Source organism: Jatropha curcas, chromosome 10 (assembly GCF_041381405.1).
Source record: "Jatropha curcas cultivar XTBG-Jc1 chromosome 10, XTBG_Jcur_1.0, whole genome shotgun sequence".
Lineage (NCBI taxonomy): Eukaryota > Viridiplantae > Streptophyta > Magnoliopsida > Malpighiales > Euphorbiaceae > Jatropha > Jatropha curcas.
Genome location: NC_143160.1, coordinates 13,488,786 through 13,509,030, shown reverse-complemented (window position 1 = coordinate 13,509,030; position 20,245 = coordinate 13,488,786). Strand labels below are relative to the sequence as shown.

Below are 20,245 nucleotides of genomic sequence, written 5' to 3'. Positions count from 1 at the left end.
CTAAAACACAATAAAGTAGCAAATTGTGTTATTTACATTTAGTTTCCATATAAAGCAAATTACTCTCTTTTATATATATTATATAGATATATTATTTTTTATTCTAATATATTATATAAATAAAAAATATTAATTAAAATTTAAACAACATTTTATGAAATTATTATTTTAAATAACTATATGTAAAATAATCATATTGAAAATTCTATTAATAGTTATTTTTTCAAGATTAATGGAATTCAAATAAAATAATATTTAAATAAGTTAGCTGCTCATATAAAACAATTGCAAATACTAAATACAAATAATCTAGCGGTTAAAAATCAATCAGCTGAATCAAACCGCCTTTATACGTGTTCTTGCAATTCACCACACAACTATCACCTCAATAATAATAATAATAATAATAATAAAACACATTACAAAATTCTCGAATGACGTTATCATTTGAAATTTTTAATAGGAAAAGGAGAAAAGAAAGAAAGATGCACGCAAAAAACGTGATGCTCGGTTTGTTCGAAGTCCCAACTACCTTGATTTGTCGTTTTTTTTCCCTTGAATTCTTTTCAGTTTTCGAAAAACGTGATGCCGCACTAAAGTCCGCAGTTACCACATGTTAAACTTATTTTGGAAAAATATCCGTAGTTTGTAAAATATAATTATTTTGTCTTTATTTTTTTTAAAATATATCAATTTGTTCATAAATTTTCTTTCGTCGTATTATTAGATTTTTCTATTTAATTTTTACATCTTTTTTTATAAAGTTAATAAGAAAATACAAATGTCAAAAGAGAGATGCTAAAATATTATATTGAAAAAATTATAATAGTGTCTTCGTAGTTTGAAAAATAAAACTAGTCGGACTCCATATTTTTAAAAATAAAAGGAAATTTTCATCATTTTATAGGATACATTACGGAAAGAATGTAAAATTGAATGGAAAGACTTTTTAGTATGACGGAAATAAACTATAAGGATATTTTAGTCTATTTTTTAAAAGATAAGAACGAAATTTATAAATCATTTTGTGAATGCATTTTACATCTACTTTGTAAATTATTATAAATTCACAGAAAAAATGCACTGTGTAAACTATTAAAAATTTCATGTGAGTTTATAAAATTATTTTTAGCAGATGCAAAGAGGAGGAAAAAGAGAAGCTTATGAAGATAAATATGACCAAAATTTGTTTTTACTTATTTGTATAATTAGTTACTTCATGATAATATAAATACAGAAATTCTTTGTAAAATATCATAAGTTTAATGTAAATACATATTATATAAATTGTTCTAAATTTATTGCGAATGTATAAAATTATTTATGATATAAATTAATTAGCTGTAAAAAAAATACACGCAGCATCGTGCGCGACCTAAAATACTAGTTATTTTTCTAAAGCAAATATTATATATATATATATATATATATATATATATATATATATATATATATATATATATATATATATATATATATATATATTAATGCTATAATTCTATTTAATATTTTTATTATATTTTTTATTAAATTAAAATAATAAAAGGACCCTAGCATTATTAAGATATATTGAAAAGTTTTTTTATTATCAGACCAATAGTTTAAGAGTACTGGATCCATATTGAAACAACTCGAATTTTTATTTTCAAAGATTTTCCAATTAAATTTAATAAACCGACAGCTTGGAAATTTATTTTAATATTTTAATGTGAACTCTGTGGGAAACCGAACCAAAAATCGATTGAAAAACCCGTAAACCAATTGGAAACCGAAGATTTGGGCCGAACCGAACCGAATCGAACCGGTTGGACCCAAACCATCTAGAATTTTCTTTTTTCCTCTATTTCTAGCACACACCTCACTCCCCTCCCCCGTTTTTTTTTTTTTCTGCGCTTCTTGACCACCAGCGACACCACCTCCGACCACCACTCCTCCTCCACCTCCTCTTTTCTTCTTCTTCTTCTTTTTCTTCTTCTTCCTTTCTTTCTTTTCTTTCCTTTCCTTTTCTTTTCCTTTCTTTCTTTCTTCTTCCCTACTGTTGTGCTGCGCCTGCAAGTTGGAGCAGATCGACCACCGCACACTACTGCTGTAGCTCACTGCTGCAAGTCGCACCTTCACAGAGCAGCTCCACGTCGCGCCAGCAAGCCCAGATCGCGACTGCTGCTCCTCTGTCGCGCCTACAGCAGCGCCACAGCCCTGTCAAGGCGCTACTGCCACTGCCGCCGCTCCAGCGCGCCGATCGGTCACCTCCGCCGACGCCACAGCAGCCCTACTGCTGCTCCAGCGCACCTCCGGCCACTAGCCTCCACCTGCTCTTCATTCCGGCAGTAAGATATTGGGTATAATTTAATGTTAGAAATATTAGTTTAATTTTTTCATGATAGTTAGTCTAAATTTAGTCATTTTAGTTAGCTTAATTTTCATACTTTTAGTTGATTAATTTAATTTTAGTAATATTAGCTAATGAATTAAATTCATTATTTGTAGTTAATTAATTTAGTTAAATTGACTTAGCAATTATGAATGGTTAATTGAGTTATAAAGTAAGTGTTGATTAATTAAAATTACTTGGTTAATTAAAGAATTTAGTTTTAGTAATAAATAAATTGTAGGAAATTATGGTTTATGGAATTAAAGAAGAATTTATGAATTAATGTTGATATGGATAATGTGGAGGACGGGATTAAGTTACTTGATTGATTGCCCGATGGATGGGCTGTGTGGTTTGGAAATATTTGATATTGTTGATATTTTTAACAGGTGGATAGTCCAATTTTTTAGGGGAGATGCTGCCGAAATTTCGGTAGAAATATAAAAGAAATTTCGGTAGAAAAAAAAAAAAAATAATAATAATAAAAAAATAAATTTCGGTAAGAAATAAAATACAAGTCAAAAGGAAATAAATAAAATAGTGTTCGGTAGAAATATAAATTATTATAAAATAATAATAATAAAAAAAAAATAAATAAATTAAATCTCGAGAGTAAATTACGTAGAAAAGCTAGAATATAAAAATAAAATTCTTAGAGTGGTAAGAAATATTTTGTCTGATAGAATTATTTCTTTGTGTCATTCTTACTTTGCTTAGATCGCCCGGGTCCATCCATTGCTCCTCCAAGACAACATCAAAGCTGGAATTTCGCTCTCTATCACTGTGAGTAATAATAAATAATGCATATCAACATGCATTTGCATAGCATTTTTTTTACAAACCTTATATATATTTTTATATTAAAGCTCATTTATTTTATGTTGCATAATTGTATATTTGGATGTATTTGGTGTAGTACGTTGAAAAATTGTTTGAATAATTGTGCTGTGCATATATTGTGACTTGTTTGTGTGGAATTAGGATGAAGTGGGTCACCATGGGTTTGTGAGACCGTTACCGTTATATGGATCCTGATTATGATTATCGGTACCGTTATATGGATCCTGATTACCGTTAGCCGGGTAAATGGGAGATCGGCGCCCCCATGTGCACCTACCGTTACCGTTACTGTTAACCACAGGTTGGCTTCTTTATTGGGCGCACCAGATAATCTAGATTTGATCGCAGCCCGCAGGGTGGCCTCCTGTTGTGAGCGCCTGATGATCTAGATTTGATGGAGACGACCGGGTTGCCTCCTGTTGGTATGGAAAAGAAAAGAGAGAATGGAAAAACAATGAGAGGACTGGTCAAGTGAGGATTAGACCGGTCGGCCAGTATGGGGGATCGGCTCCCTGGTGCACATGTGAGAGGATGAGCCATGTGGGAGGACGGCTCATCGGGGGTTCGGTGACTCCACTGACTAATTTCCACGTGATGTGATTATTTGAAGGTGATATTGTTTGTGGGTGCTGATGTAATGTCATATGATTGACTGTTGTGTGTTCATTCAGTATACTAGAGTGCATTTTGCTTGACTGTATGTGGTGTGTATTACTTATTATTATTCACTGAGTTGCAAAACTCACCCCCCCCTTCTCTCCAAACCTCCCAGGTACTAGGAAGCAGCTGATTCGACTGAAGCTCTGCAATCTTCTCCGCAGAGTTGTAAATGTAAACTTTATATTTCTGTTATTAAATTTTGGATGTATAAATTACTCTATTATCAGATTATTATTGAACTCCGCAGTTATAGGGTTATGTATTTAAATTGGGCCTTATTGTTAGCACTACGCTATAAATTAATTATTGTGTAATTAACTGTAGGTAAACTAGTAAGCCCTTATTGTGATTATGAGTTATTGTGAATAGGCCCTGGTTAAATTTTATGTATTATTTGATATTGGGCCAGATGTTTAAAAATTTTATAAAACTTATATCTTAAGTCATATGGGCTTACTGTTTTGTTGAAATTAGGAGAATCATGTAGACAGATTGAATAATTTAGGCTTACTACGGGCCTCGGGGGCCTTAAGCTTACCTAGGCCCTAGTGCCGGTCCGGCCCACGGAAACGGGTCGTGACAAAAGTGGTATCAGAGCAAAAGTTCATAAGTCTAGATGTAACTGCGGAGTAATTCCTGTCATGTCTTGACATTGTCTTCCTTGCTTTCCCCTTCAGCGTTATTCGCAGTTAGGTTAAAGTCAAGTTGTTTAGTATAATTAAATTTGTATCCTTGTTCTTTAGAGATGTGATTTGGTTACTGATGCTAAGGGGATGATATATATATATAAAAAAAAAAAAAAAAAAAAAAAAATCCCTCTATGGAATACATATTTAAGAATGCATGAATGTGTGTATAGGTGTGCTTGCGGAATTGAGAATGAGTTGCTAATAATTTAACAAGAGAACTAAATGATTCGGATTCAAGGACATCAGAATCTATTTAATTAGAGTATTGAATGAGTATATGAAGTGAGTTTTATTTATGAGTAATTACTGCTTGGTGGGACAAAGTGTATTGTAGCATTCATCAGCTATTTCGTTTCAAGTGTATGAATGTAGGGAATAATATAAATTATTGTGGTTATAAGAAAAGTAAATTGTGATTCTTAGTAAAAGATAAACTACTTTAATCATGATGTACTTAGTGGTGGATATTGTGTGGATTGTGGCATCTTATGGTTTAATATGGTACAAGTAAGAATTAAATCTAATGGTATTTAGCCTTTTGATATTTAAAATAATTATTGCACACTCGATGGTATGTGAATTACAAACAATGATTTTTGTTTAATGGGAGATTCTATGATCTGAGAAGGAGTTAATGACTCCATAAGGGAATTAAGGTACTTATGTTATGTAAATAGTGGGCTATGATGATTAAGTGTACTGATAAATGACATCGGACATGGAGAGATAATTGTCCAATTATTGAATTGATATAATACTAGTGAAATAGATAAGTAAGGATGGATTTAGTCCTGTTATTGTTTGGATATTAAGAAAAGAATCAATTACAGAAACGTGAAGGGTATAAATTAATATGATTTAAATGATGATAGTCAGTAATTAGAGGTTTAATAAATTAAGGATTATGGGTAACAAGATTTGATAAAACTAGAAATAGTGATACCTCAGCAGTTTTAAGATAAAGACTTCTATACTTTGGGAATTCATGAGTGTATTAGACGGGACATAAGTAAGACCCTAGTATATGTAGGATGTTTAATAAGCCAGACTAAGTTTATGGATCTAGTATAATAAAATGAAAGTAAAAGATAATAGAGGAAACTAGTGGACTTGGGATTGGAACGCTATCATGTTGGGTGATAATTATATTAGAAAATGATAATTAGAATATAATTTGAAGGAGAATAATATTTGTGTAATTGTAAAGTTCCTTGTTATATTGAAAAAAAAAAAATAATAAAATAAAATAAATAGAGATAAGGTGGATATTAAGAATTTAAATGATCATAAATAGTAATTTTATGCTGTAAATAAATTTAAAATTTATAAAAATTTAGAAAGTTAACAGATGTTTTAGAATAAGTAGTTAAGACTGTGTAGTTAAACAAAAAAGGAGCGAAATATTATTAAAGATAGAATGATGGAACATGTATACTATTGAAGGTAGGAAAAATGGCTTTGAGGTTTAAAATAATTATCACTGTCGATGATAATTCTAATAGGATATTAAATAAATAATTGATAATGTTATAACCAAACTTTTGAGTTGAGTTAATCGGGTCTTTGCGAGGTGAGTTTCGAGAATTTAGTGGTTCATAAATAGTAAATTTAAATCTAAAAAGAGATCAAAGGTAGGAAGTTATTGAATGTCTTATGTTAAACAAATAGATAAATGATTCGAGGATTGTAATCCCGATGACAAAAGAATTTAGTACTTATATTCAGAAAGAAAGATAGACTTTCTATTGGAGAGAAAGAGAGAAGAGAATTTTGACTACTGTAATTTGATAGCATCTAGTTGGAATAGTAGCTGATAAAGGATCACGGGACTTAGCTTGAGATGACAACGAATGTAAATAAATTTAATTTCTTGACGTAAAGCAATTAAAATAAGGAATTTCTATTAATTAGTGCAACTTTTGCAAGTTGCTTGTTTTATTAGATAAAGAAGGGAAGTTATATTTATGTCCTTGGTAGAACATGAAGGTAATTAGAGTATTTTCATTCATTAGTAAGCAAGCTGAGTTTTAATTTACCATTTGCATGGAACAGTGAAACTTGGTATAAGAAGGAAAAGGTGAATTTGGGATAGTTTTAACAAATTAATGAATAGAATTGTGTTATAAATGGTAGTTTGCGACATATCTAATGGTTTAAAGAAATATTTAATTAGTTAGGTGCATTTGAGGACTGGTACATTGAAACTCAGATGTTGAGGAATTCAATGAGCTATTAACCCTGTTTGGAGTAAAGAATATAGAGAGAACATAATTAAGGTTGAAAATCTTCCTAGATCGTATTAGGTATAAATTTTACAATTTTGGAGGTGATAGACATTATGATAGACTTGGAGAAAAGGAATAACCCTATGATATTATTATCTGAATATTCTTTAAGAATTCATGGGATTAAGAATAAACATAAAACAATGGACATAGTGTAATCAGGAATTAGATTATAGGTTTAATATCCTTAATCTCATACTTAGCTAGAGCAAAGGCACTACTTGTTTAGGATTTCTGGATATGTAGACCTAGGTAAATTGGATATAAATTACGGTTTGGAGAATTTTACATCTTGATTAAGCTTGTAAAAAAAAAAAAAAATGTAGACTGGATTTCATGATGGAATGGAGTATAATAGAACTGTGTTTGCGAATTTTAGAAAATAAATTAAGAATTATTCGGCATGGCAACAACTAATTTGGCTAGTTGCATAAGTTGTTGTCATAATTAGTTAAGAAATGGTATGATATGATAATTCGGGAAGAAGGATAGAGAGGTTAATAACTAAAATAGAGACTTGATTGTGAATTGAAATTTTCTCTATATAGTCGATGTATTATTTGTTTTTATGAGAATTCTCATTAGTAGGAATTGAGAATAAATTATATATCTTTTGTTGGAAAATAGTTTAGTTGATAAATATGTGATTAGATTGGGATAGAAGTCAGTATATCCTATCAGTTGATAGCACTTAGCTAGAGAAATGTCATGATTTTGTTTGAAATAAGCTTATAGTAATACCATGAATTTGTTCTCTTTAATTGGAAAGGATTGAATGGTATTTAATGGTAGAATTGATAATAATAATAAGGATTCTAAATTGGAATAGTAATAAATTTGATTGAATATGTGGATTCTTATATCAGTAAGATTACATAATGGGTTGGTGTATGAGTTTCTTATGGAGTGATGATCATTGCCTATGATAGCTAGTGAGAGAATAAATGACGATACATCAATGTAAGGACACATGATATAGAGCTAATGAGATCAATAACCCTTACTTGAGCAGATGTTATAAGTGAATAAAATTCTTACGTGTAAAGGTAAATATTAGTGTCGAATCTGTGCTTTAAGTTATGAATATTTGACTTGAGGTGACAACTTGTAGACATAGTATGATTCACGTTTAAATTAACTTTAGGGATGGATTTATCTTATAATCATCTTACCCTCTCTATAAATTAGATTTTCTTCCCAGTTCTGTTCATTGGTTTGTCTTAATTATTAAATTTAAGAAAAATTAGATTCACCACTCTGACTAACGAACTTGCAACTTTATGTGAGAAGCATAACCACCATTGTCGTAAACAATTATTGTATCCTAGTTTCTTGTTATTTTCAAAATTCGAGGACGAATTTTTTTAAGGGGGGAAGACTGAAACAACTCGAATTTTTATTTTCAAAGATTTTCCAATTAAATTTAATAAACCGACAGCTTGGAAATTTATTTTAATATTTTAATGTGAACTCTGTGGGAAACCGAACCAAAAATCGATTGAAAAACCCGTAAACCAATTGGAAACCGAAGATTTGGGCCGAACCGAACCGAATCGAACCGGTTGGACCCAAACCATCTAGAATTTTCTTTTTTCCTCTATTTCTAGCACACACCTCACTCCCCTCCCCCGTTTTTTTTTTTTTCTGCGCTTCTTGACCACCAGCGACACCACCTCCGACCACCACTCCTCCTCCACCTCCTCTTTTCTTCTTCTTCTTCTTTTTCTTCTTCTTCCTTTCTTTCTTTTCTTTCCTTTCCTTTTCTTTTCCTTTCTTTCTTTCTTCTTCCCTACTGTTGTGCTGCGCCTGCAAGTTGGAGCAGATCGACCACCGCACACTACTGCTGTAGCTCACTGCTGCAAGTCGCACCTTCACAGAGCAGCTCCACGTCGCGCCAGCAAGCCCAGATCGCGACTGCTGCTCCTCTGTCGCGCCTACAGCAGCGCCACAGCCCTGTCAAGGCGCTACTGCCACTGCCGCCGCTCCAGCGCGCCGATCGGTCACCTCCGCCGACGCCACAGCAGCCCTACTGCTGCTCCAGCGCACCTCCGGCCACTAGCCTCCACCTGCTCTTCATTCCGGCAGTAAGATATTGGGTATAATTTAATGTTAGAAATATTAGTTTAATTTTTTCATGATAGTTAGTCTAAATTTAGTCATTTTAGTTAGCTTAATTTTCATACTTTTAGTTGATTAATTTAATTTTAGTAATATTAGCTAATGAATTAAATTCATTATTTGTAGTTAATTAATTTAGTTAAATTGACTTAGCAATTATGAATGGTTAATTGAGTTATAAAGTAAGTGTTGATTAATTAAAATTACTTGGTTAATTAAAGAATTTAGTTTTAGTAATAAATAAATTGTAGGAAATTATGGTTTATGGAATTAAAGAAGAATTTATGAATTAATGTTGATATGGATAATGTGGAGGACGGGATTAAGTTACTTGATTGATTGCCCGATGGATGGGCTGTGTGGTTTGGAAATATTTGATATTGTTGATATTTTTAACAGGTGGATAGTCCAATTTTTTAGGGGAGATGCTGCCGAAATTTCGGTAGAAATATAAAAGAAATTTCGGTAGAAAAAAAAAAAAAAATAATAATAATAAAAAAATAAATTTCGGTAAGAAATAAAATACAAGTCAAAAGGAAATAAATAAAATAGTGTTCGGTAGAAATATAAATTATTATAAAATAATAATAATAAAAAAAAAATAAATAAATTAAATCTCGAGAGTAAATTACGTAGAAAAGCTAGAATATAAAAATAAAATTCTTAGAGTGGTAAGAAATATTTTGTCTGATAGAATTATTTCTTTGTGTCATTCTTACTTTGCTTAGATCGCCCGGGTCCATCCATTGCTCCTCCAAGACAACATCAAAGCTGGAATTTCGCTCTCTATCACTGTGAGTAATAATAAATAATGCATATCAACATGCATTTGCATAGCATTTTTTTTACAAACCTTATATATATTTTTATATTAAAGCTCATTTATTTTATGTTGCATAATTGTATATTTGGATGTATTTGGTGTAGTACGTTGAAAAATTGTTTGAATAATTGTGCTGTGCATATATTGTGACTTGTTTGTGTGGAATTAGGATGAAGTGGGTCACCATGGGTTTGTGAGACCGTTACCGTTATATGGATCCTGATTATGATTATCGGTACCGTTATATGGATCCTGATTACCGTTAGCCGGGTAAATGGGAGATCGGCGCCCCCATGTGCACCTACCGTTACCGTTACTGTTAACCACAGGTTGGCTTCTTTATTGGGCGCACCAGATAATCTAGATTTGATCGCAGCCCGCAGGGTGGCCTCCTGTTGTGAGCGCCTGATGATCTAGATTTGATGGAGACGACCGGGTTGCCTCCTGTTGGTATGGAAAAGAAAAGAGAGAATGGAAAAACAATGAGAGGACTGGTCAAGTGAGGATTAGACCGGTCGGCCAGTATGGGGGATCGGCTCCCTGGTGCACATGTGAGAGGATGAGCCATGTGGGAGGACGGCTCATCGGGGGTTCGGTGACTCCACTGACTAATTTCCACGTGATGTGATTATTTGAAGGTGATATTGTTTGTGGGTGCTGATGTAATGTCATATGATTGACTGTTGTGTGTTCATTCAGTATACTAGAGTGCATTTTGCTTGACTGTATGTGGTGTGTATTACTTATTATTATTCACTGAGTTGCAAAACTCACCCCCCCCTTCTCTCCAAACCTCCCAGGTACTAGGAAGCAGCTGATTCGACTGAAGCTCTGCAATCTTCTCCGCAGAGTTGTAAATGTAAACTTTATATTTCTGTTATTAAATTTTGGATGTATAAATTACTCTATTATCAGATTATTATTGAACTCCGCAGTTATAGGGTTATGTATTTAAATTGGGCCTTATTGTTAGCACTACGCTATAAATTAATTATTGTGTAATTAACTGTAGGTAAACTAGTAAGCCCTTATTGTGATTATGAGTTATTGTGAATAGGCCCTGGTTAAATTTTATGTATTATTTGATATTGGGCCAGATGTTTAAAAATTTTATAAAACTTATATCTTAAGTCATATGGGCTTACTGTTTTGTTGAAATTAGGAGAATCATGTAGACAGATTGAATAATTTAGGCTTACTACGGGCCTCGGGGGCCTTAAGCTTACCTAGGCCCTAGTGCCGGTCCGGCCCACGGAAACGGGTCGTGACACATATGCTATTTTAATCTTAATTAGGCACTTACTATCTTCTAATTATAATTAACATATGAGAAAAAGATTAATATATAACAATTAATATTTGAACTCTATGGAGTAATATTTTTATGATAATAAACAATTAATATTTGAACACAATTAGGAATTTAATAGAGAAAATAAGTAAAAAGTTAAATTATAATTTTTTTTCACGAGTACATATATGAACGAATAACGATGTACAACGCGCATTATTCTTTGCTAGAATGTGAAAATTAGTGTAAGCTTGTAATACCCTAAATTTTTATTTTCAAAACTTTCGAATTTTTATTAAATTAAAAATCAAAAATTTTGGCCGTGTAGGCTGCAAATGTAAAGCAGGCTCAATTCGAGCCCAAATTTTCAAATTGGGACCAAGCCCAAAAATCGAAAACCACAAGAATAATCCGAAAACCAAGTGAAAACCCTGCAAACCGAGCAAGAATCAAGCCAAATCATTGAATCAGACCAAACCGGTTCGAATCGAACCGGAATGATCTAGAAACCGACCTTCTTTCTTTCTTTCTTTTTCTCTCCTTTCTTCTTCTTCCAGCAGCGTCGACCTCACCCTCCCCTTCTCCTCCTCTCGTTTTTCCAATCACTAGAGACTAGCGCCTCCTTGCCGTGCCTCCTTGCCGTGCCGCTGCCTCACCGCAGCTCCGGCCTCCCTTCCTCTCTTCCTCTCTTCCTCTCTTCATTTATGGCTAACGCAGCAACCGCAGGAGACTCGATCGGGAAATCGCGTTGCAACTCACTCCTCAATCTTCCGGCGGCTGCAGCTCTCTTCGGTCGACTCCAGCTTCGTCTCGTCGATGGCGAAGTTCCTATACCTCGCTCTCTTCCCTTTCCGGCTAGCGCAGCAAGCTAGCAGATGCACAATCATGGCTTGCGATCGCCGCTGATCCTCCATTGTTGTCTCCTCCAGTCAAGCTATTGCTGGCAGCAGTGGGTTTTGACTTTGAAGTTCACTTCCGGTCACTTTAAACGGAAAATCTCAGTCTTTCAGTGCGTTTTTCAGCTGGGTAAGTCGAATTTCACCCTTCTTTAATACATTTAGTGAATTCTTTGAACAAGGGTATAGAATTTCATGCATAAATCAAGTTGGGTAGAGTTAAATCCCTAAATTAACTACTATTTCAGTGTAAATAATTAGAAGCTTTGATTTTACTATTTTAGGTTGATTTATAAACTGAATTCCCATATAGAAATGGTTAGGTTATTTCTTCTATTATAAATTTTCATGAAAAGTCGAGCATTCGTTAGATTGATAGTAGCCAGTTAGCCATGCTTGATTTTCTTTATCATTTTAATTGAACTATAAACTGAAATGGCGAAAGAATTGAGAAACCTGAAATGGCAGCATGCCATTTTAACTAATTAGCTTGAACAATTATTGCGGTATAATGCAAACGAAGTTATAAATTAAGTTCTTGGTGGGAAATGGGTTAAGTAGCATACGATTTATGAGTGTAATCAATAACTCAAGGTTTCTTTGAGATAATGGCAGCTTCTAGTTAGAGAAAATCATGGATTTTTGCTTGAACCAAGTTTATATTGTTGGAATAAATGTGCTTTTCATAACTTGTTGTGGATGTAGAGGATTTAATGACTAAATTTGATGAGAATTGAGAAACTTTTAGTAGTGGCAGCAGCTATTCTCAATCATTTATATAGATTATTGCTTGATATGGAATATTTGAAGTAGTAATCTAATTCTTGTTAAGAATTAATCAGTCGGTATTTTTTTTAGTTGTAAATTGGATTTCTTAGTAGAGGTATTCATTAAATTTTAGTTTAATTGAAGCATTTGTTCTTAGTAGCTAATTTAAATTTAATAAAGGTATAAATATGTGGTTGTTATCTTTAAGCAAAAATGAAGAAATGAAAGCTTGATAAAGAGTACTATAATAGTTAGACATTATGAAACTATCAAATGAAAGTAATTGAAATTAACTTAATGATATAAGTTTTATTCGATTATATATGTATTAAAGCTTTCATTTGTTTGGTAATTAGCTATTGAAGCTAGTTATAATTATATGAAGTAAATAATGATTGCTATTATCATTGGAACATGATTGTTGTAAATTAATGATTGAGTGTTGATATTGTTGTTTTGGAAGGAGGATGGGATTTTAAATTGATTGATTGCCCGACGGATGGGCTGTGTGCATTGATTGATAAATATATAATAATATTGTGATATTTGAGCAGGTAGATAGTCCAATTTTGAGGGGAGGTGCTGTCGAAATTTCGCTAGAACTTAGTCTAGTTTTAATTAATAACATAATTAATAAGTTTATTTAGATTAATTCTATAACTTAATGCATAATAAATAGAGTGCTCTAATTATTTATTTATTACCTTTATTATTCATTTAATTATTTAAGTATTTAATTATTTTCATTGTTATTGTTTATTATTATCATTTATTTTATTGTCGTTGTTTATTGTTAATGGTATTTATTTAATTATTTAATTGCATTTGAGAATGGATGTCTAATTGTGCATTGCATTACGATGTTCAACTGATCAATATGTCTGCATTTGATTGCAATGTTTGATTAATTGTGTTGTGAAAATGCTATGCTTTGTTTGTGTGGAATTGGGATGAAGTGGACCACCATGAGTTTGTGAGGACGGTCTGTGATATGGATCCTGAATATGATATGATATTTGACCGTCGGCCAGGAAAATGGGAGATCGGCGCCCCCTTGTGCACCTGATGATATAGATTATATGGAAATTCACAGGATGGCTTCTTGTTGTTGCGCACCTGATAATCTAGATTTGATTGTAGCCCGCAGGGTGGCCTCCTGTTGTGAGCACTTGATGATCTAGATTGGATGGAGACCACCGGGTTGCCTCCTGTTGGTATGGAAAAGAAAAGAGAGAATGGAAAAACAATAAGAGGACTGGTCAGTGAGGATTAGACCAGTTGGCCGTATGGGGGATCGGCTCCCTGGTGCACATGTATGAGAGGGCGAGCCATGTGTGAGGATGGCTCTTTGGGGTTTCAGGTGGTGCCACTGACTAATTTCCACGTGATGTGATTATATGAAGATGTTTATGATTGTGAGTGCTGGTGATATACCATTTGTGTGACTGGCTGCGTGAGCATATAACTAGTCGGATGACTAGATTGATATGTTTACACATTTGTGTGACTGCGTGTGTTGTGCAATAATTATTACTACTTAGAAAACTCACATTTCTTGTTTAAATTTTTCAGGAAGTAAGTTTCTCTTTAATTCGGTTTAAGCTATGTTTCTTCGCCGCAGGGCTATTAAAAAGTTTTCCTAGTTCCATAATTATTTTGTTATGTAACTATATGTATAAGAAGCTATGTATAACAAACAGTTAGTGACTCCGCAGTTGTAGGATTTACATATATTTAGTCGTGTATCAACATAGACAAAGTAATTCTGTTAGCCCATATTAGAAATGTGTTGTATTGTAAATGGGGCTTGAACTGTGTAATGTTGAAGATGATAAATTTGGGCCGAGGTATAATAAAAAAATTTTGAGGTATATTTTTGATATTAATATAGGCTAAATGTTTGAAATTTATATTGAGATAATAGATTTTAGTGATTCAGGCTTACTACGGGCCTCGGGGGCCTTAACCTTACCTGGGCTCTAGTGCCGGTCCGACCCACGGAGTCGGGTCGTGACAAAGCTATAGGGTAATTAATATATTAACTATTTTTTTTTCTAAATGTTGTTTATAATTTTGGCTTTTTTTTTTATTTTTACAAGTGCTTGATTTGTCACTGATATATTTTTTTATTAATCATTAATCAATAAATTTCAAAAATTAAAATAAAATACCTTCTTCATAATATAAAACAACAAAATTGATAAAAACTAAGTCAAACTAATCCTTATTTTGAGAAAATTTTCTCATATGTGATATCTTATTTTCACTTTATTTTATCACATTTTATTTATTTATTTTCAATATTTATTTATTTTATTGCTTTGTACTTTTAATAAAATAATAAAATGCTCGTATTCTTCAAACATCTTTAATATTATAGAATACTTCTATTAATAGCCTTAAAATATATTTAAAAAATAAAATTTAGAAATATATATGAAAAATTTTAATCACAATTAAATATTAATAAGCACAAACAACATATAATACATATTCACATTAACTTAAGAAAACAGCAATTAAAAGCTCAACTGTTTAATTAACTTCAAATATAAAGAAAGGGAAAGAAGATTTAGATTTTTACAGTTTGAACTATAAAAATAAAAATGGATATGGATGCATTAATAAAATGTGCCAATGTGCCAATGGTGATTTAGAAAAAAAAAAAATCTATAATTTATCTATAATATATGTAAGTCGGAATAGGAAGGGAATAATGAGATTTTCAGTAACGTCTTTAATAAAATTTTTTATTTACATTTATATAATTTGATTGGATATATTTTTAAAAAGAATAAATTTTAAAATAGAATATACATAATTAAACTTTCAAATGAATGTATGTTTGTGAGATACAAACAATTAAAAATTTTAATTTGAAAAATATATATTAAAATGTATGTATTAGGTGATGTTAATTGTATATGTATAGTTATAATGAATTTTAAATAAATGACGATAGAAATTGAACTAAAGTGTGTATGTGTAATATCCCAAATTTTTATTTTCAAAACATTTGAAATTTTAATAAATCAAAAATTTGAATTTGTGATGGTACGGACTTAAGTACCGAGCAATTTTAATTTGGGCCTAAATTGTGAGTTGGGCCCAAGCCCAAAACACATTATCAAAATTTCTGGATTGAGAACCTTTAGAAATTTTCAAGAATGAATATGGAGCCCTAACTATTAATGTATTTTAAATATGTAAATATGAGTGTGGTTAATACCTGAATTAATTATCTTGAAAATCGAATATCATGATTATTAATATTAATATTAAGTAAATTGAAGAAATGTTATAGAACCTAATTAAATTAATAAAAACAAACCAAACCAGATCTATAAACTAGATGAAAATCCCGTAAACCGAATAAAGTCGGGCCAAACTGTTGATTTAGACCAAATCGATTCGAATTGAACCGGCATGGTCTAAAATGTTCTAGACCCATCGTCTCCTCATTTTATTTTCCCTTTTTCTCTACTCCCTCGCAAGCTCCAGGACGCGCGCCACCACCACCAGCGCCATGCCTCCCTGGCCACCTGAACTGACCGGACCACGGTCTCCAACGCACCACCATCAATCCACAGCACCTCCCTCTCCGTCCACGTTTCTTAAAAACGCAGCAGCGCCACAACTCAGCGCCGTCGATCCTAGTCATCGATCACGCTCGACGTCACGTCTCTCCCCGTTCGCGACTCCGGCGGCTAAGCACAGGCGGGATGTAGTTCTTCCTTGGATCGACAACGATGATGGCAGCGGCTATCGGCGCTCGATCTGGCCAAACGGGCCACTAACTCGATGAACGGACATCAAATCGGAGTTCTCCATGAAATTTCGAGCAAAATGGTGCAAGCCTCATGAAGCGTTGGTGAGGCTCGATTTTCCCGTCACCGTAGATGGCGGCGACAGCGGCGGTCCGGCGATACTCCGGCGAGGCACCAAAATGGCAGAATTCTCGTTTTCTCGTAGGCTATGGATTCGTCGTCTGATTTCCAATCGGTACACTCTAAAGCTTAGTTGCAATTTCTGAACAAATCTCGAATTAATGAATTAATGAATTTAATTAAGTAGCTAAATAAATTAAATTAGATATTGTTAAATATATTTCATAAGTATTAATTATGAGAATTTAGTTTGATTAAGAATGGGCCCGATGAATAGATTGTGTGAATTAAGTGACCGAATAAATGACGGTTATAGCGGATGAGATTAGTGGATATGAATTTGCTCGATGGATGGGCTGTGCATGTGGATTAATGAAAATTTGATAAATTGGATAGTACAGTTTATAGAGGAAATGCTGCCGAAATTTCGGCGAACACTTAGTAAAGAAATCCGTAATAGATACTACGACTAAAATGATTATCGTTAGTGATATTACATTATCAATCGTATTATTACTATTAATAATATTATTATGATCAATATTCGTATTCTTCTTAGCGTTATTATAAATATTACTTAACGGATAACTAAACGTTTTATTTAAAGGCGATAAATTAGAATAAATAAATAAATAAGGAAACCCAATATATATCTATAAATATCTATATAGTTTAAATTAATAAGTGAATTAAATGACTGGAAACCAAAACTAATAAATGAATATGAAAAAGAATCTTTGAAATTAAAATTCTTACTTAGAATTTTATTGTTTATTTTAGAGGTTTATAAAATTCTGAAATGCGAGGACAAAGGCTGGAAGCATGTGGCTAGAAAGGCAGTCCCCTTAGAGGACAATAAAGAACTGTGAGTAGTGTTAGATAATTCGCCTGCATTCATGCATTCACGACTAAATGTTATCATGCATTATTGCCATATTGTGATGCACTATTTGTTGATATTAAATATTGCTTGATTACTTGTGATGTGATATTGCTGTGCCTTGTTTGTGTGGAATTGCGATGAAGTGGGTCACCATGGGTTTGTGAGACCGTTACCGTTATATGGATCCTGATTAGCCGGGTAAATGGGAGATCGGCGCCCTCGTGTGCACCTGCCGTTACCGTTAACCACAGGTTGGCTTCTTTATTTGGGCGCACATGATAATTTAGACCTGATCGCAGCTCGCAGGGTGGCCTCCTGTTTTGAGCGCCTGAGGATCTCTATTTGATGGAGACGACCGGGTTGCCTCCTGTTGGTATATATATATATAAGAAAAGAGAGAGATTGGCAAAATAATGAGAGGACCGGTCGTGTGAGGATTATATCGGCCAGCCAGAATGGGGGATTGGCTCCTTGGTGCACATGTGAGTGGATGAGCCATGTGTGAGAACGGCACATCGGGTTTCGGTGACTCCACTGACTAATTTTCACGTGATATGATTACATGAAGGTGATAATAATTGTGGTTGCTGTTGTATTGTCATTTGTGTGATAATTTGCATGATCATATAATTAAACGAATGACCAGATAAAATTATTTTAGCATTTGTATGATTGTGTGGGGTGAGATGGTTATCTAATCCTACTCACTGAGTCTAGTACTCACCCCCCCTCCAACCTTCCCAGGTAATAGATGGAAAGAAGAATCATGGAGCCCAATTGAACGAACGAGTTACGGATCGATAGGAGTAATAATCATTGTAAAGAATATGTAAATGCAAAGGATAGTAAATTAAGGAGTAGAGTTCCGCAATTGTATTCCAATTGGGTTGTAAATGAATAAATAGAGTATAGACATTTATCATATGGATTGTACTTTGGATATATTTGTGAAATAAATTATTAGGCCTGAATCCACAATTGTGAATAGAATGCGAGTTTTAAGTAATACAGGCTTATTACCGGCTTCGGGGGCCTTAAGCCCACCCAGGTCCTAGTGCTGGTCCGGTCCATGGAAATGAGTCGTGACAGTATGTATATATACACTGCTATTTTATTAATTAACTGTTATATTCATATTAATCTCATATGAAATTTTATTTTAACATTATAAAAATTTAAATAGCATAAGACACAAATTATAATCTATATTTAATATTAAAAAATAAAAATGAGTATAGTCAACATGCAATGCATATTATAAAAAAAATAGAAAATAACCTTAGTTATAGCTAATTAGAAAATAGAAAATAACCTTAGTTATAGCTAATTAGAAAATACATTTTATTAGTTGATTGGATATATTTATAAAAATTACTTTTTAAATAAATACATATAGATAATTAAGCATTTTAAAATTTTCAGCATTATCTTTTTTAAATTTATTTTTTAATAAATATATATGATAATGAGACATTTAAGAATTTTTATATTTTATTTTTTAAATATTTGATTCTATTTTGATTATAATTTAAAATATTTTATTTAGGAGAGAGATAAAAAAAGAAAAAAAAAATTCTATTTTCTTTATATTTGTATGATTTGATTGGATATATTTTTTTAAAAATAAATTTTCAAATAGAATATGCATAATTAAACCTTTCAAAAAAATTTTAATTTCAAAATTGATTTTTAAATAAAATGAATATATGCATTTGAGATGATATATACTGAGTATATGATGAACATAATCAACGTGCAATGCACGTCATAAAAAAGACTAATTTATTTAAACAAAGCTAATAAAACTAATTATACTTAGTAAACTAATCATACAATGAGTTTATCATGTACCAGTACCAAAATCACAAAACTAGCAGTGGAATTTCTTTTAAAAAAAAAATCATATCAACAACAATATCAATAAATTTAAACACGGTCTATGTCCATATTGTAGATAAATAAACATTAATATTACTATTCACAAGTTGAACCGAATCTATGGGTTTCTCGATGAACCCTTAATCCACCAAATCTGTAAATTTTGAATATATAGTTGACCCAATCTAATACATTATATTTTTAAATATACCAAATTGGGTTGAATCGAGTCAGTCATTTTAATTGGATTGCGTTATATTCTTACTTTTAACTCTCCACTTTCAACTAGCCACGAAACCAAAATTTCTCTTTAAGAGCATCAGATAAAAAGTTCAAATTGCCACTTAATACACGTTGGATTAAGAGTTGAAAAAAGGAATTAAATGGAGAGTAGACTTGAATTAAATGGAGAGTAGACTTGATCGTGGATCAGATTTGAATTGGTATAAAAATCTGTATCGGATCTATCAAGATATTTATATACCCGAATTCATATTTGTCCCGCTCGAAATTGAATTGGATTGATTGGAAATTCCTGATTTTTTTTAAAAAAATATATAAAGTGAAAACTTTTACACCTCTTTGAATGTTGACTCAAAGCACTTAGCTAATGAATCATTAATTAAAATGAAATGAAAACTAACAATGAAAAACTAAGATCAACATTAAATTAACAGATGTCCTGTGATGATTAAGAACTTTAAGATGCTCGAGATGCATTAACAGATTTCAAGAACAGTAGAAAAGGGAGATCAAAGTTACCAGATCAGTAGGTACAACAACAAGTCCCCTCTCATGTAGACACAGAATGCCTTTTTTATATTAATAAAATTAACATTAAATTAATTTTCTTAGT

The 20,245-nt window shown here is 32.3% G+C and overlaps 3 long non-coding RNA genes across 4 annotated transcripts; all 3 read left to right on the top strand.

Moving 5' to 3' along the window:
- The first annotated feature begins 1,866 nt into the window (after nt 1-1,866).
- LOC149493141 (uncharacterized) lies at nt 1,867-4,317 on the top strand. Its single transcript, XR_016322833.1, has 3 exons — nt 1,867-2,339; nt 3,089-3,154; nt 3,984-4,317. It is a non-coding gene; the product is annotated as an uncharacterized LOC149493141 (long non-coding RNA).
- Nucleotides 4,318-8,468: 4,151 nt separating this feature from the next.
- On the top strand, nt 8,469-10,920 carry LOC149493140 (uncharacterized). Its single transcript, XR_016322805.1, has 3 exons — nt 8,469-8,941; nt 9,692-9,757; nt 10,587-10,920. It is a non-coding gene; the product is annotated as an uncharacterized LOC149493140 (long non-coding RNA).
- Nucleotides 10,921-16,107: 5,187 nt separating this feature from the next.
- LOC119369537 (uncharacterized) lies at nt 16,108-18,501 on the top strand. 2 transcript variants are annotated; one of them, XR_016322818.1, is made up of 3 exons: nt 16,199-16,743; nt 17,409-18,079; nt 18,256-18,501. It is a non-coding gene; the product is annotated as an uncharacterized LOC119369537 (long non-coding RNA). The 2 variants fall into 2 exon arrangements; XR_005177070.2 differs by having other exon boundaries at nt 16,108-16,743; nt 17,409-18,501.
- The last annotated feature ends 1,744 nt before the right edge of the window (nt 18,502-20,245 follow it).